We start from the raw sequence: 17709 nt of genomic DNA, 5'->3' as shown, positions 1-17709 counted from the left end.
CTTCTCCCTGGCAAGCCATGTGCTCTAACCACTACGTTGGCATGCAATTATCGAAATATATGGTATTTGGGTGTATTAGAGTGTAAATGCACGTCGAGTAGTAAATTTGGGACAATCCACGCACGCCCCATTTTTTGCCTCCACCCTTGATCCCATTTGAACATGCCCGTGTGAGATTGTGTTGTGGATGGTCAATTGCTTGGCACCAACTTTATACTTTGCGTGTAAATATTTTTATGAAGAGGGGTTTTAAGGTGCACAAAGAAGATTCTGAAGTGAGTTCAATGCAGGAGCTGAACAAACTTGGCATGCTTGGTTGTTCAGGTCATGAATAAGTGCCTTGGCTTTCTAGAAAGACGAAAAGATTTCAAGTTATCTCCTTTGCACAAAGCATATATTATCTTGCATCAAATCATTTTGTAAAAGTGCTTTTATACAAGTTTAACATTCAGGTTAAAATAAAAAAACTGGTTGTGTTACGGGCGCTCTCAGCATACTCAAGGTGACCTTCATCAAGAGGCTAAGTCCTCAGAGGCTCGCGTTCTGCTAACTTGAGTCCCCTTTGGTGCGGTTCATGGAGGGTCAGCGTCCACAAAACAGGCTGTCGTCACTTTTGGTTTGATGCCTGTGAGAGCCGTCGCAGCTTCGCGCATTGAAAGTTGAAGTTGAGTGCGAAAGCATCTTTTAGGAATTGAGCGAACAAGGCTATTTGGGCCTTGAGGGTACGTCCAAGAGGTCCCTCTAGAAGTCTCTCAGGCAACTTTGGACAATCTTAAAAATTTGTCGCAAATGCCCTAGGTCGAATCTACCGACAACAGTCACGAGCAAATGAAGTGTACCTTGAGTGCGCGTTTGTGAATGTGCATAGCTGATCTCGAAGAGGATGTCAACGGGAGTATCTACACGTCGAATTCGGACAATGATCCATGAGTAGTGAGTCGTTGATGCTCGTCTCGACGAGTTGTTGTCGACGGCCCAACGGGGAGCTTTGCATGTGAGCCGGGTGTCTCGTTTCACCAGGTCATGTTGCCTTGGAGCCCTCGTGCTAGGCGGACTCCCCTTTTGCCTCCACGTTGTTTGACCCTCTCAAACCCAATCACGCGTCCATAGTACCTAGATGGTGATTTCATGAGAAATGTTCGGGTCAAGACAATGCCCATCGTCCATCGTCTCCACCACGTCCATCGTGCGGCCCGTGACATCGAGCCGTGGTTTGTCGAGATTGGGTATTGGATGTCACCCCAGAGCCTCGAAATCAACTGAGGCCTACCATACAACCTCTACCCCTCCAGAAAACTCTCGTCTTGGCATTGTTAGGGTTGGACTCTCCCTGGGTAATGCCTTGGAGGGTGTAGACATCCGTGCGTCTACTTGTGAGATTAGTCTACTACTAGCTCATATGATATTATATTCAATTCAATGTGAGATTCCCATGAATCCATTCTCCTTGAGGATTTGCTTCCCTTTCAAAAGGGAACTACAATTCCGAACCTGTGCCATGAAGAGAATGATCTCCAGCACCACTACCGTAACCACTCAAGCAAGACCGTTGTGCTGCATTACAAGCGCAACTCAAACAAGAAAAAAACGTTACTTAGTTGCTCCTCTGCCTGCGTTCTCACTCTCTGCACGCATCGTGCTGGCCTGCCCGTCGCTCTCGTACTCTTCCTGCTACACCGCCCGAAACTTGCTTGCATGGTGTCCGCCCCCTCTTCGGGCTCCTGCTTCCATTGCCTTCACACCCTACTCCTGTAGTATCAAATCAGATTCACTTGTTTTTTCGATTTTTCCCCAGCTGGTACTCCCTACTTGTGACAAAAAAGTTGGGTTGCTTCTTGATGGTCTTACCTTTAATGACAACGCCTTATTTAACCCATAATAGTCGTGCTGGCCGATTGTCAAAAGTTGTGAGTACCAAGTCCGCTTCGTACTTTTTTTTAAATGGGGTTGATAGGTAGAATTCACAAAAGTGGGCATAGACCACCTGTTGCGTTGATCTATGCTGAGGGAACTTGTCTGTTCCGAATATTATCTGAGCTGCCTTGACGATGTTGCACTCGTCTTCAAGTGTGAGAACCAAGTCGTGTTGATTCCCGCTTTGCCTCTTGATAAGCTGTAGGGGGCGTGTCTTCATCCAATTTCCTTCTGAATGGTGACGAAGGTCCACTTCGTGGTGAATCTTGGCTAAATGCATGGGCAATTTTGCTGGACCTGTCGAAAAGTTTTGCCAGTTCTTCACTACTGCATGGAAAGCATGTACTCTTTGAAGTAGCTCCTGAAGATTTGGCCCTTGGATTTTTCTTCTTCAAGCACTTACTCGACTGCTCTTGTAGACCTGAAGTCCTGATTGAGCCTTACCTGCTGTTGACGTAAGGTATGTTTGGAGTCTGTCTTCAAGACTTATTGAGTGTCGGCCATCCTTCAAGCCAAATAAGTGAAGTCTTTTCCGATTTCCTCCTCTACCATACAAGTCAAGGTTTTCCCGAGACTTTGCCACCCGCCAAGGTAAAATCCCATTGATTCCTTGAAACTTTGACATACTTCAAGGACTCTAATGAACCTAGGTGTTTGAAATTAAGTCTTGCAAACTTTAGGGTAAGACTTGAAGTAGGTAACTCCAAAGAAGAAGATGACAGTCTGCCTCTATTCTTGTTGACCTGCTTTAAGACTTGTCTTTAGTTGAGCATGAATGCTCAAATCTGACTATCCTGCTCTTGAAGAACTTCGACTTGTTCTTCACAAATCCGACTTCGGTGGCCTGCCAAAAACGAAATTGACAATCACTCATCTTGGGTCTTCATGGTTACCCTGCTGAGGCTCCTCTCTGAGCCAGATGTGGGTCTTTGCTTCATGAGTGTATTTGTTGGGGGCCAGTGTGAGCCGAATGTAGGTACCTTTGCTTGGTGGGTCTATGTCACCCCGCTGAGTTGACATAGCATGCTGCCATTCTTCTACTGAGATGCCCACTCTCCTTGGGTTGGTTTTGTCTTCGGTACATGAGCAACGCTATTCTTTGGAACCACGTCACTTGAAGGCAATACGCAGTCTTTGGCCTTCTCTTGAGGGGGCCTTCCTTCTGTGTCCCATGTGGTTGAGCCGTCTTAATGGAGGGCTATCATCGAAAGATTAGTGCTGAAAAAGATGCATAGCCCGGCCGCCCGCTCGCAGGCCTTCAACTTCACTGTGGTGCTCGGTCCACCGGCTCGATCACAAGTCATCCGGCGTCATGGGTGCTCCACCCACCCACTCTTGGGTCTATGGCTTCATTGGGTGCATGGTCCACCCAAGTCATTTTGGGTCCCCAGGTTCTCTTTTGTGCATGGTCTACCCGTTGCAGGTCCAACATCTCTTTGTTGCGCAGTCCACATGAGTCGTTTCAGGTCCCCGGCTTCCTTCTTGTGCACGGTTCACCCAAGTCATGTCGGGTCCTCGGCTTCGCCGAAGCTAATGTTGACTCCTTGGTAGCCTGATGGTCTGCAGACACGTTGACCTGCTTATGAAGTCTTGGTTCGTTATGTAGCCTGATATTTTACAAGCACTCTGTTCTTCTTGTGAAGTTCTAGGGGCTTTGTTGTTGCTTGCGTCTTGATTGAGTTGGGGAATATTGCCCTGCTCGGATCACCCTAGAACTTCCTGCCGAATGAATTCTGCTCGAGGTATTCTCGACCTCACCATAATGAGGTGCAGCTCTTCTCTGGCCGGCCTGTTGATGCTTGATCTGGGAGGAGCCCCTTTTGGCACCTGCCTCGTTGATGTTGATGTTGATGTTGTTGCTGAGAGGTGGCTCTCTAGCCTAAGCTCGATGAGTCCCTCTGGACCACATCCATGGAGACATCTCGTTGTCTCGAATGGTGAAGAAGCCTCGACTCTTCCTCCTTTGCCTTGTATTGCGGTGGAGTCAGCCTTGGTCATCTTAAGATATACTCTGGCTGGCGGTTGGCTTTCTCTGATGTTGCCTTACTTCCAAGTCACTGCATCTCTGAACCGCCCCATACCTACCCAAAGTAGCCCGTCTTACCTATTGTGAGCACTTTAGAACTAGCGGCTTCGTTGCGCTCTTCGATACATTTTTTGATAGCATCCTTGTACCTATCCAACTTCCTATGAAGTTGCCTTTGTCTTAGGGTGGGTTCAGACTAGGCGGCAGAAGAAAAAAGAAAACGGGCATTGATTCTCCATGGCAAAATTTAATTGGTTGGAGTTGAGGCATTCTTCTGCCGGGCCCTCCATTTTTCTTCCGACGCCCCCCCCCCCCCCCCAAGAGTTGATGGCCTCTCTCAGCCCCCTTCACTTATTCACTTTTCCTCCTCCACACTGTTCACACTAGGCGGCGGCACATTTAGGAAGGCTTGTTTCTTCCGTTGATTCAGTCTGAACCCCGTCTTAGTTTCAACAAGGTTCCACGAGGGTGGAGTATTCCCCGCATGCCCTCAATCCAAGGAGCAAACTATTGTTCCGCTTTCCCATGGCATGTCTTCTATAGACTTGGATGAGATTCACTTAGCTCCATTGCTAGACAACCAAGGGGTCCCAGTCCACTCGGCTGCTACACAACTTTGCTTTTCTTTCCACCTGTGAATCCAGAGCGAGACGTTATGTCCAAGCTTGTTTACCACCTGGGTTCCCATGCCCTCGTGGACAATCTGTACTTGTCGTTGATGTTTATGTCAAGGATCACACTCCCTGTACATTCTTCATTCCAAAAACCCTTAAGCTCGTAATGTTAGTTGCATTTTCATAAACAAGGAATAGCCTGTCACACTGCTCGTGACCCTGCCACCACACGGGTCTAAGTGGTGCCGACGCTTTGCATTCTGAAGAGGAGCCACTCCCACTGTGACTCATAGCATGTGCCATACAAGCTTGAAGTGAGAATGATAAAATTCACCTTGACGTCCTTCCTGATAGCGAAGGCTGTATCTTTGATTGAGTCAGCCCCTTACCTTGGACCGCTCTGCCAAGCCATACCAAGACCATATTGAAGCTCAATGAATGATGGTCACATTTGACTCCGGGTTCGCTTGCCTTCTTCACAAGGTGTTTGACGACTCCCGACGAGCCTAACTGATGAGAAGCTGCATATTTGGAGGAGTTTCATCGTCCTCATTGAAGGTGAATGCTGATGGGATACACTTTGCAATGCGCCCTTGTGCGGCTGTCCAATGGCTGGCCGCTAGCTTGCTTTCTTGATTCCTGCTTGTTGTGCATAGAGGGACTCTTCACCTAGGTCCCTCATCGAAGAAAAATGGAGCCGATGTTGCGTGCCGATTTGGATGCCCCTCATGGGCTCCTTCTTGCTTGCATTCCATGTATACCTAAGCCACGACTAAACCTTTGTGTCGTCGAAAGCGTCCTTCTTTCTCTGGAGTTGCGTCACTTTGCAACCCCGATCACGTTCTTGGTGACCTAGTGCGTTTGCATGCTAACTCGCACCTTTAGTGACTTTTCTTGACAGTAGGTCTTGCGTACATTGCTTATGAGTCCCCGCCATTGGTTGACGGGAAGTTGGCTTTGATATTAAGTGTTATGGGTGTGCTCGGGACACTCAAGGTGGAACCTTCACCGAGAGGCCAAGTCCCTGCAACTTTGAGTATGCAAGTTGGGAGGCTCGCATTTTGCTAGCTTGAGTCCCCTTTGGTGCGGCTCATGGAGGGTCCGTCCAGAAAACGGTCCGTTGTCACTTTTGGCTTGATGCGTGCGAGAACCGTCGCGGCTCCATGCATTGAAAGTTGCAGTTGAGTGTGGAAGCATCTGTAGTACCTAGACATTGAGTTGAGGAGGAATATTTGGACCAGGACTATGCCCCATTGTCAGTCGTCCCCATCGGGTCCATCGTGTGCCCCGCAGCGCCGAGCTGTGGTTTACCAAGATCGGGCATTGTCCATCACCCTGGAGCCCCAAAATCAATTGAGGCCTGATAGTTTGTGGGTTCGAAACAACTTAATTACCTACAACATGATCTACATGCTTGGTGTTGGCATGTGTTCAAAAAAAAAAAGGTTTTACAAAGCTAGAGGAAATGGCAATAGAAAACTTGATTAAGCTTCGATTAAATGGTTTTGGTCACATTAGCACATGTAATATGGTGGAAACTTTGTAAAAGAACAATTTATTGTTACAAACCTTTAATAATAATTTTCCTATCTTTTCCAAGCTATATGGCTTGTTTTTTGTTTTTTGTTCAAAATTTAAATTTAAAGGCTTTCTTTAATGGGCTTTACACTAGCTAAGGTTCTCACTATTTTGATAGTCTAGAATACTCCTTAAATTTAGTCAATGCATCAATATAATGGGTAGCCACCGAAAGGTTGGCTCTAGCAAGTCCTCATTCTATAGCAAGAAAGAAGGACAACTTTGTTACCATATACATGTGGTAGTGATGTGTGTGAACACACTAGGACTGTCGGGGCATTTTTTCCCTCTTAAGGAGGTTTTTTCCCCCGAGCATTGTATATATGCCCATTACTCTAGGGCTATCTATCTTTCCATTGCACACTAAGTAACACACTCTCTATTGTGTGCCTTGAGCTTCGTTCGTCTTCTCCAAGCTTTGTGCGTTTCTCTGCAACCCTAATTCCAACAGTTGGTATCAGAGCAGGTTGCATCCTCCCGGGCTTAGTCGCCAGCTGCTCCAGCACACGCTTGCTCACTTTCTTCGATTTCAGTGAGCTTTGCCAAGCGTTCGTAGGTCGACAAAAATTTCGGGAGAACTCGTAGAGCTCAAACTTCGTAGATTTTTGATTCGGGCTCATTTCGGCCTCCGTTTCCACCACAGGCAGTATTGCACAGGCTATTTGGTCATTTTGTGCAGAATTTTTGTCAATGCCATTTTTTGCATAACAGGTGCCTCATGGTCTTCTACGGTTTGTGCCATATAGCACGTGTTGTTCCTGCTCCGTTTCTCCTATTTTCGGGCAGTTTTCACATCAAGTGCAGCTTTTACCATGGCTGACAACAACACAGATGTGTTCAAGATGTTTGTTGATGAGGACATGTTGGATGGGGACAACTACCCTATGTGGGCTTATATGATGCAACATGTTCTTGTGTCAAAGGGCGTCTGGAACATTGTGTACGACATTGATGTACGTCTTGGTTCTGAGGATGTAGGCGATGTTGAGGATGTTGCAGGTCTTGCTGCAAGGATTGCTGCTATTAGAGTTGTTTTGCCTACGGTAGAACAAGCTCAATGGGATGTAAAGGATGCGCAGGCTCATGCATTGATTGCATTGTCTGTGAAGCGCACCATTGTTCTTCACATTCATTTAGCAAAATCTGCAAAACAGGCTTGGGATATTCTAGCAGGTCTTTATGCAAGCCGCAATGAGGCTAAAATTGCTTTGCTGCGTAAAGAATTGGAGTCGAAGATTATGCATGAGGAAGATGATATGGACACTTTCCTTGTTGGTGTCAAGGATATCAATGAGCAACTTATTTCTGCAGGTGAAGTCATTTCAGACAGTTCCCTTGTGCAGACTGTTCTTGATGCCTTACCAGATTCCTACCAGACTTTTGCTAGTACTTGGAGACTGATGACCCAAGGAAATCCTGAAGTTGTCAAGTTTGATGCATTATGCACATTGCTATTGCAAGTGTCACTTTCCAGAAAAAACAAAACTAGGCAGCGTGCAGTTGAAGAAGCTTTTATTGCTTCTCAAAGAAAGAGTGGTAACAGCAATGTAGCCACTTCTTATGGTTCTGCTGCGAGTGGCAAAACTTATGTTCCTAATGCTTCTGCTGGCAGCAATTCGTCTAGAAATTCTGGTGATAAGGGCAAAAAGAAGATGCGTTGCCATTATTGTAAAGCTAATGATCACTTGATCAAGTCGTGTCCTAAGTTGAAGGCCAAAGAGGGTAAGAAGAAAGAGGGTGGTTCCACTACAAATGCTGGTTCCACTATAAATGCAACCATTTTTGAGTCTTTTGTGAAAGGAAATTGTGTTGCTGATGTTGATGCAAAATGGGCTTTTAGCGCAGAGTGCACTTACAATCCTGCTGTCCATGATGCATGCTTGTCAGTTGCTACAGATTCACATGTGTGGTATTTCGGCAGTGGTGCTACAAAACACATTACCTCACATCGTGAATTGTTTACCTCTCTTGAGTCTGTCCCTCATGGGAATTCAGTCACTTGTGCCAACAATGCCTCTTATCCGATTCAGGGAGTTGGAAAGATTGTGCTTACTGGTGCAAATAGCAGTTCCTTCACACTCGTTGATGCACTTTATGTACCTGGGATCAAGAAGAATCTCTTGTCTGTATCCGCACTTGCTAGACTTGGGCTTGTAGTCAAACTTATGGATGACATATATACATTCCATGATCTCAATTTTGGTGATGAAATTGTTGCATCTAGCCTTTTGTGCCGTAGGCTATATAAGCTCACTTTGTATGACAAGTGTGGAAAAAAATTTGCAAATGCTGTTGCAGATTCAAGGGCTATTTCAGATGCAAAACTTTGGCATGCACGTTTTGGTCATCTGAATTTTGTCAATTTGCTACGTTTGCAGAAATCTGATATGGTTGCTTCTTTGCCGCCTCTTGCACCTGTCAAACATGTTTGTGAAGGCTATATTTTGGGTAAGATGCAGTGTTCTAAGTTTCCAAAGGATGGTTCAGTTTGGGCCACATGCAGGTTGTAGCTTGTGCATAGTGATGTTTCTGGGCCCATGCAAACTCCGTCCTTGGGCAATTACCTTTACTTCGTGACTTTCATTGATGATTACTCCAGGCATGCATGGGTATTTCCGCTTAAAGCAAAGTCCGAAGTTTTTATGTGCTTCAAACAATTTCTGGCTATGGCTGAAAATGTCTCGAAATGTACTATGGGCACCCTCTGTTCCGATCGAGGGGGAGAGCATATGTCTCATGAATTTAATGCATTTTTGGCTAGTCGTGGAATAAAACACCAATGTACAGTGCCTTATACACCTCAGCAAAATGGTGTTGCTGAGAGGAAAAACAGGTCACTCACGGAAATGGCACGATGTATGGTCAAAAGTCAAGCTTTGCCGCATTCTTTTTGGCTTGAGGCCATCATGTGTGCCACTTATGTACTTAACAGATGTCCTATGAAATCTTTCCAGTCTATTACTCCATATGAAGCATGGCATGATAGAAAGCCTTCTATTGAGCACATGCGTGTTTTTGGTTGTTTGGCATATGCTTTGGTGCCACAAACACAACACAGAAAATTGGATGATAAGGCTGTCAAATGTATTTTTGTTGGTTATAGTGCTGAAAGCAAAGGTTACAGGTTATATCATCCACAAACAAAGCGTATTCTGGTTTCACGAGATGTAGTGTTTGTGGAAGATTCTGTTCAGCCCTTGCTGTCATGTACTAGAGACAATAATGTAAGCTCACAGGACATTTATAACACTTTGTTGCCTCTTTTTAGTGGTGGAAATAAGAATGTAAGTTCCAATGAGGCAAATGTACAACCTATGGGGGTTTCTGAAAATGTTATAGATCAGCCTATTACTGATGCGGATGTACATGATGTACTTGATGAGAAAAGGGCTGAAAATGAGCAAGCTAGAGGTATGCCAAAATGGCTGGTGCACACTTTGCGTGACAGTAAATTGGATGCACCTTTGTATAGTCATACTCATTCAGGATCTCGCTATGCATCTTATGCATCAGATTGTTATGCTTTGGCTGTGTCTAGCTTACATGATGTTGAGGAGCCTCTGTCTTTTGATGAAGCACATAATTCAGAAAATTGGATGGCTACCATGCAATCAGAATATGATGCACTTATAGAAATTGACACATGGACTTTATGTGATTTGCCTCCTGGTAAAAAGGCCATTGGTATGAAGTGGGTTTACAAGTTGAAACGCAAGCCGGATGGTGAGATCGATGGCCATAAGGCTCGACTTGTTGCAAAGGGTTATGCACAGCAATAAGGCATAGATTATGAAGAGACTTTTGCTCCCACTTGTCGTATGACTACTGTGCGTTTTCTATGTGCATTGGCAACTCATTTTGGTTGGGATGTACATCAATCGACATTGTTACTGCTTTCTTGAATGGTGACATATTTGAGGAAGTTTATGTAACGCAGCCTTGCGGTTTTGTCATAAAAGGACAAGAGGACGAAGTGTGCAGATGTAAGAAGGCTTTGTATGGGTTGAAGCAATCTCCTCGTGCTTGGTATGAGAAAGCTAACACTCATTTGGTTAAACGAGGATTTCGTAACAATCCAACAGAAAGCACATTGTATGTAAAGCGTGAGGGTGATGTACTTCTCATTGTGGTTCTTTTTGTCGGTGATTTACTGATCACTATACCAAATGAGACATATTGCTGAATTTAAGGCTGATTTGAATGCTAGTTTCAAGATGAAAGATTTGGGGTTGTTGCATCATTACTTAGGTATACAGTTTAAGCAGTGTGATGGTGGTATTGCCTTGTGTCAGAAAAGTTACATAGAGACATTGCTATGTAATTTTGGACTTGAGGATTGCAAACCTATTGCCACTCCCATGGAAACAGGTTTGAAGTTGAGTCTACATGATGCTGGCGATCCTGCTGATGTCACTCTTTATCAAACTGCTGTTGGCTGCCTCATTTATGTATGCAACATGAGACTGGATATTCCGTTTGCAGTCTTACAGGTCAGCAGATTTATGCATAGCCAAGGTCTAAGCATTGGCAAGCTGTCAAGAAGATTTTCCGCTACCTTAGTGGCACTTTAAATCTTGGCTTGTTTTATCCCAAGGGGGGATCATTGCTGCCAGACTTACACCCTTTTTCGGACTTAGATTGGGCTGGTTGTTTTGACACGCGAGTGTCCACAAGTGGTTTTTGTTTCATGCTTGTTGGTTCATGTATATCATGGTTGAGCAAGAAGCAACCAACTGTGGCCACTTTGAGTTGTGAGGCTTAGTACAAGGAAGTCTTCACAGCTACGGTTGAGTGCGTATGGCTCAGATGCCTTATGGATGATTTAGGTGTTGGACAGGACACTGCCAACACTATCTACACTGACAGTCAGAGCGCATTGGCAGTTGCGAGGAACCCAATTTTTCATGCTCGCACAAAGCACATTGAGGTGCATTACCACTATGTCAGGGAGAGGCTCTCAGCAGGAGAGATCAACTTGGCTTATGTGCCAACACAGGACAACCTTGCAGATCTTTTCACAAAGGCATTGTCTCGTGAGAAGCTTGAAGCTTTCCGCAAAGGTTTGGGCTTACTTCCCTTTGTGGATTGATCATGTCCTCATGGCATAGCACTTCCCTTTACTCATGTGCCAGCTCTCGTTCACCGCATCACTCTAGGGGGGGATTTGTTACCATATACATGTGGCAGTGATGTGTGTGAACACACTAGGACCACCGGGGCATTTTTCCCTCTTTAGGAGGTCTTTTCCCGCGAGCATTGTATATACGCCCATTACTCTAGGGCTATCTATCTTTCCATTGCACACTAAGTAACACACTCTCTATTGTGTGCCTTGAGCTTCCTTCATCTTCTCCAAGCTGTGTGCGTTTCTCTGCAACCCTAATTCCAACAAACTTTTCACCCAGGATGGTATCAATCATATAACACGTACCATTTTTTGTTGGCTCATGTAAACAATCACATTTGCCTCATTGTACTCTCCCTAGCAAGCTCAAGGTTGCGTAAAAGCAAACCATCTGCAAATAACATGATTAATTACTTCCCTATTTACAATACGTCCATTCAAAGCAACTTAGGAACAAGAGAAAGAATGAATGATTGAGAATATCATCAATTTACAAGAATTGGAGAGTTTCAAAGACATAAGAAACACAAAGAAGCTTGGAAAGTGGTCTCGGGGGTGCACTATTCAAAACCTCTTGATATAATGTGCGTTCGGAGAAGAATTAAAAAACCTTTTTTTAAATATGTTTGAATGAATAAAATGATCCCTTATTTTAAGGTTTCCTTTTCCAAAATGAAATATAGAAACCCCTTTTTGCTAATGTATCTTTGTTAATTTGCTTAAAATGTTTGCATCTAAAAGTCCCTCCTCTTGAACTCACTTGGAACATTAACATGATTACATAGTGCAAGGAAACCCCCCCCCCCCCCCCCCCCCAAAAAAAAAAAAAAAAAGTGGTGAAGGAAAATCCATCACCTCTAGGTTTTCTTCCTCCTTGGAATGAGCTTGTGGCACCCTCTTCTGGGGTTTATACTTGAGCCAATGGATATCCTCTAAAAGCCAAGATACTAGAAATAGGCATAGTTGTGACTAAAATAATTACATTCTAAATTCATGAGCCTGAGACAAGAGGCCCCATCCAATGTCATCATGCATAGCGATTTTCTACAAAGTGTACAATGAGGATAGCTGGCAAGAGTGCTATCATCATTGTACACTTTGTATCTTGACAAATGCCCCCATTTTACTAATTGAATTGTCCTTCGTGTAGCATAACTTCTCCAACTCAACGACTTCATGTGCGAGTGCGCTCTAAACCACTTGCTCCTCTTGCTTAACTCTCTCTCCTCCATAAGAACATGCATGCTTTGGGCTGCTCTCAATTTACAAGCCAACTTCCCTTGTTGCAACACTTCTTGATTCAACAGTTTAATGTCATCATCCTTTTTGGAATCATTGGATGTTCATTGATTTCTTCTTTCCTTCTCCTTTTTAGTCTACCTTGAGAAGAAGCTAGAGGTGCTTGATGATTGATATTGTCACTAATCCACCTTCTTACTTAATATGTTCTTCCTCACCTTCTTGCTTGACTCAAGTTTATCAGCATGCTTAATCATCTTGAACTTTGTCCTCTTGAAGCTTTGCCTCCTGTTCTTTCTCTAATCTTTCTCACACAGCCTCGACAACTTCTTTTGATTGCATCTCTTCTTCTTCCATTTTCATCACATTTTTTTCGATGCCAATCTTGGATTAATTTTCCTTCAATGACGAGGTTGCTCATCTTCTTAACATCCTTTGCTGATACTTACACTGCTCTTTTCAATTGGTATCCTCTTTGAAGCCACCTCAACTATTCTCTTTGACCTTTAACTTGATTTTGCACTCTGTTTGCCTTGATGATCTTCATGTTGAGCTCAGCCTTATTCATTTTGTAAATTGTGTTTGGGCTTTTCCTTGCTATTGTAGCTCCTAAGGAGGCAATTGGTGTACACCACCATCAGAACTGGCATTCTATCCCTTCTCTTCTTATCCTTCTATACAAGTTGCCTACTTGGCTTCACATACTCAATAATTTCTATTATTGGTTATTTTGAGGACGTAATAATTCTATCCCTTCTCTTCTTATCCTTCTATACAAGTTGCCTACTTGGCTTCACATACTCAATAATTTCTATTATTGGTTATTTTGAGGACGTAATAAGTCCATAGAATTCAACAATTAGTAAGATAGCCTTTGTTAGTGCCAATGCTCCTCCAAATAAGGCACCTGCTCTATTTGTTCTTCATGGCTTGTCACATTAACACAGAATGCAAGGTACGCCACCCACATTGGGTATGCCCAACATACAAATTCAACAAGAGACTGTCAATCAATGGTGGAATAGGTCTTGAAAAGAGACTTGTGCTTGGATAATGTTGCGTTTGGCATGGATACCAAGTGCTCGTGGTGAGAGGAAGTAAGCTCTATGCTCATTTCATTTTTGGTGCAACCAAGGAGACTCTCTCCAATTACAAACAGTTTGTGCTTGCACCTTGAATGTATGTGGCATCATGCAAATCATTGGGATGGGCAAATCAGGGCTGAAAATTGAAGACTGTTTATGGTATTTAAAAGGAAGACAAAAAACAAAGGTAATCTTCCCACTGGAAGACTTTCTGCAAGCTTGAGTCTTTAATATGGAAACAAAAAATTCTTCCAATCTTTCATGCATAATTTTGTTAAAAATGTTATACTCTTATTTAACTTATACGGTTTTCAAGCTATATACATAACAAAAATGAAACTAGATTTAAAAAATCATGTCTGTAATATTGTTGTTGCTACACAAGAGGTCAAAGAGAACAAACCTGCATCCTTGACCACATCGCAAAAACCTCTGCATGCCAATCCTCAAGTGCCGCTTTTTTTTAGTGCAAAACTTGTATATCCACAATTTTGCACTTGATCACATCTCCAAAAGCTATGCTTGCCAATCTCTGATTTTGGTGGGTGCCATCAAAATTTTGATTCGGTCTCATTTTGGCCTTTGTTTCAACTACAGGTAGCATTGCACATGCAATTTCGTCCTTCTATGCAGAATTTCTATCAGTGAAATATTCTGCAAAATAGGTCCTTACAGTCCTCTTTGGGTTGTGCTATATAGCATGTGTTAGCCCACTTTACCACATTCGTTTTGGCTTGAGATTTCCATGTGGGCTACCTATGTACTTAGCACGTGTCCTACTAAAGCTTTGTAGTCTAAGACTCCTTATAAAGCATGGAATGATAAGAAGCCATCTATTGATCACATGCGCATTTTTGGTTGTTTAGCTTATGCTTTGGTGCCAAAAAAAGCAGCACAAAAAATTGGATGATAAGGCTATTAATGCATTTTTGTCGGTTATAGTGCTAAAAGAAAAGGTTACAGGTTAAACCATTTGCAAACATAATGTATCTTGGTATCACAAGGTGTTGTATTGTGGAAGATTTTGTTCAGCCCTTGTTATCATGTACCAAAGACAATAACGTAAGCTTGAAAGACATTTATGACACTTTGTTGCCTCTTTTTAATGGTGGAAACTTGAATGTAAGTTCCAATGAGGCACATCTACAACCTCTGGAAGTTTGAAAAAAAGTTTCAGACAACCTTTTACTAATGCATATTTACATGATGTACTTGATGTGGAAAGGGATGATGATTAAGAGGCTAGGGGTATGCCAAAATGGCTGGTGCACACCTCTTGATGAAATTGCATGTTGATTCCTTGCTAACAAACAACTTAGTGCCATATGGAGGAGGCTTTTGGAGAAGGTGTATGGCCAGTTATGGCAAAGCCATAGCCATCTCTCTTCTTTACCCAATGGGAGATTACATTATCCTTTTCTTTTAGTGTCATGAGAATAAAATACAAGTGCCAGTGATAGCAGTTAAAAATCCATTATAGTTTAGGTTCTGCATTGCACAAGCATTTTGACAGAGTTGAGGGCTCACTTAGAGGCTTTCGGCTTAGTTTGCCCCCTCTTCAAGAGCAAGGATTCCTACAAGAGGGCGTGATGGTCAAAGAGTCGGTGTCTTTGGGTGAGCTGGGTGCACAAGCATTGATCAACAACACAAGGTATGGCCCCGATGTGGAAGCTTCCGACTGGGTTGCCCCGGATCTACACGTGCCTCGTCCTTTGGATGGGCAAGGCCACCAAGACCCTCGTGCACTCAAGCACCTGAAAGTACTCCAAATTGTTAGTTATATGTGTAGTATGGGACAACCACATGCTTATATATATGAAGAATAGCTTAAGCACCATAATGCCACAGTGATCTCAAAGAATTCTTCGTGGGCACAAAGGATCAAAGATTTTCACTTATTCTCTCTCTCTCTCTCTCTCTCTCTCTCTCTCTCTCTCTCTCTCTCTCTCTCTCTCTCTCTCTCTCTCTCTCTCTCTCTCTCTCTCTCTCTCGCACACACACACACACACACACACAAGAGTGAAGGTACCAGTAAATGTGCACCTAACAAAAAAGAGGTAATTTTGGGAGGGATTTAGCTATTCAATGCAAATTTGAGATTTGAAGATATATTTAGGTTTTGTCTTTTCAAGGTGCTTTTTCAAGAACAACATTGATATTTTTTAGAAATTGTGCAAGTTGGTATTTTGAAAAATAGCTCAAAAGGGGCACTTTTGTCCCAAAAGAAGGTCAACAAAAGATAGGCTCTCAACCAATCACCTTTTAGCATTTTTAATGGAATAAAGAGTGCTTACTAATGGGCCTCACACACTTGGTCATTCATACATGTCTCCTTACGAGCACGCCTACCCTACCACCCAAATTTGGGCTCTTCATAGATACATGCAACAAACATTTGGGAGCATTTTTAATTCTCAATTACTTTAAGTTGCAACAATGGGCTCCAGACTTAAGAAGAGCCAAAGTATTTTGTTTTTACTATCACAAGGATCATACAACAATAATAACTAACTTAGAGGGGAAAATATGCCAAATAAAGGTGACCTCAAAACTTGTGAGGTTAGTACTTCATTTAGAGCTATGGCATAGTATAAATACCAAATCTTAGGGAAAGATTTGGGGCCTTTGATATATAGAAACATAATACATCACATGCATACAAGGAATATTATAAAATTCCTTTATCTATACATTTTCGATGATTATAGCACACATTTTTTTCTATTCTATATATAACTTTTTAAAACTCCTTGAGCAAATGACACTCCACACGTTATAGGGTGACTTCCTAGATCAAAGAGTAATTACATTTTTAGGGACAAGGAACCACAAATTAGAGTCACTGAGGATAAATTGTGCCCCCAAGAAATATGTTTGTGAATGCTTTGACTCATTGGCAAGCGGATCATGTAATGCAGCTATGAAAGGATTCTTGTTGAGGTCAGTAGTCAAGATTTACCACATTTGTTTTTGGCTTGAGGCTATTATAGCATATGCGTGTTTTTAGTTGTTTCGCATATGCTTTGGTGCCACAAACGCAACACAAAAAATTGGATGATAAGGCAATCAAATGTATTTTTGTTGGTTATAGTGCTGAGAGCAAAGGTTACAGGTTATATCATCCGCAAACAAAACGTATATTGGTCTCACGGGATGTTGTGTTTGTTTAAGATTCTGTTCAACCCTCATTGTCATGTACTAGAAACAGTAATGTAAGCTCACAAGACATTTATGACACTTTGTTGCCTCTTTTTTAGTGGTGTAAGTTCGAATGTAAATTCCAATGAGGCAAATGTACAGCTTATGGGGGTTTCTGAAAATGTTATAGATCAGCCTATTACTGATGCAGATGTACATGATGTACTTGATGAGGAAAGGGCTGAGAATGAGCAGGCTAGAGGTATGCCAAAATGGATGGTGCATACTTTGTGTGATAGTAAATTGGATGCACCTTTGTCTAGTCATACTCATTCAGGTTCTCGCCCTGCATCTTATGCATCAGATTGTTATGCCTTGGCTGTGTCTAGCTTATGTGATGTTGAGGAACCTTTATCTTTTGATGAAGCACAAAATTCATAAAATTGGATGGTTGCCATGCAATCAAAATATGATGCACTCATAGAAAATGACACATGGACTTTATGTGATTTTCCTCCTAGCAAAAAGGCCATTGGTACGAAGTGGGTTTACAAGTTGAAACGCAAGCTGGATAGTGAGATTGATCGCTATAATACTCGACTTGTTGCAAAGGGTTATGCATAGCAAAAAGGTATAGATTATGAAGATACTTTTTCTCCCACTTGTCGTATGACTACTGTGCGTTTTCTATGTGCATTGGCAGATCATTTTGGTTGAGATGTACATCAATCAGACATTGTAACTTCTTTCTTGAATGGGAACAAATTTGAGAAAGTTTATGTACTGTAGCCTCGCGGTTTTTTTAAGAAAGGACAAGAGGATAAAGTGTGCAAATGTAAGAAAGCTTTGTATGGGTTGAAGCAATTTCCTCGTGCTTGGTATGAGAAAGATTTGTATGGGTTGAAGCAATCTCCTCGTGCTTGTCCAGCAGAAATCACTTTATATGTGAAGCTTGAGAGTGATGTACTTCTCATTGTTGTTCTCTATGTG

Source organism: Adiantum capillus-veneris, chromosome 3 (assembly GCF_014529385.1).
Source record: "Adiantum capillus-veneris isolate H3 chromosome 3, ASM1452938v2, whole genome shotgun sequence".
Classification (NCBI taxonomy): domain Eukaryota; kingdom Viridiplantae; phylum Streptophyta; class Polypodiopsida; order Polypodiales; family Pteridaceae; genus Adiantum; species Adiantum capillus-veneris.
Note: the sequence above shows the minus strand (reverse complement) of the source record.